The following is a 1,139-nucleotide window of genomic DNA, read 5'->3' on the forward strand; positions in this document are numbered from 1 at the left end:
TTAGCTGCTAGAATGATGAATATTAAAACTGATCACAATCTACCTGAAAGTTGCATGAACGAATGGGCGGACTTGTTTAAAGAGTATTTGCCGGAAGACAATGTGTCTGCTGATTCTTATTATGAGATTCAGAAACTGGTTTATAGTCTTGGGTTGCCTTTGGAGATGATAGACGTTTGCATCGACAATTGCATGATCTACTGGGGAGATGATGAGAAGTCAGAAAAATGTCGATTCTGCAAGAAGCCACGATTCAAGCCGCAAGGACGGGGACGTAATAGGGTACCGTACCAAAGGATGTGGTACCTACCAATTACAGACAGATTGAAAAGATTGTACCAATCTTAGCAGACTGCCGGAGGGATGAGATGGCATGCCGAGCATACTCAGACGGATGGTGAGATGACTCATCCATCAGATGCAAGAGCCTGGAAACATTTCAACAAAGTACATCCAGATTTCGCTAGCAATATCCGGAATGTGTATCTCGGATTATGCACATATGGATTTAGTCCATTCGGAATGTCAGGGAGACAATATTCATTGTAGCCAGTCTTTCTTATGCCATACAACCTGCCACCGGAGATGTGCATGCAACGAGAGTTGTTCTTCTTGACCATATTAATACCTGGTCCGAACCATCCAAAATGGTCTCTGGATGTTTTCCTACAACCACTGATAAAAGACTTGAAGGATTTGTGGTCAACAGGGGTGAGGACGTGTGACTGCTCAACGAAGACAAATTTTACGATGCGAGCGATGCTTTTGTGGACCATAAGTGACTTTCGTGCCTATGGGATGTTGTCTACACATGGGAGATTAGCTTGTCCATATTGTAATGGAACGACAGATGCGTTTCAACTGAAGAATGGTAGGAAGACAAGTTGGTTCAATTGTCACCGCCGATTTCTTCCCATTGGCCATCCGTACAGAAGAAACAAGAAATTGTTTAGGCACAAAAGGGTTGTGAGAGACACTCCTCCTCCATATCTAACTGGAAAACAAATTGAAGCGCAAATCGATTACTACAGAGCTAACGAAACAGTTCGTTGTGGTGGTAATTGGCATGTCCCCGGTAATATGCCTGATTTTTACGGTTTTCGGCACAACTGGCACAAGAAGAGTATATTTTGGGAGTT

Source organism: Brassica oleracea, chromosome C8 (assembly GCF_000695525.1).
Source record: "Brassica oleracea var. oleracea cultivar TO1000 chromosome C8, BOL, whole genome shotgun sequence".
Lineage (NCBI taxonomy): Eukaryota > Viridiplantae > Streptophyta > Magnoliopsida > Brassicales > Brassicaceae > Brassica > Brassica oleracea.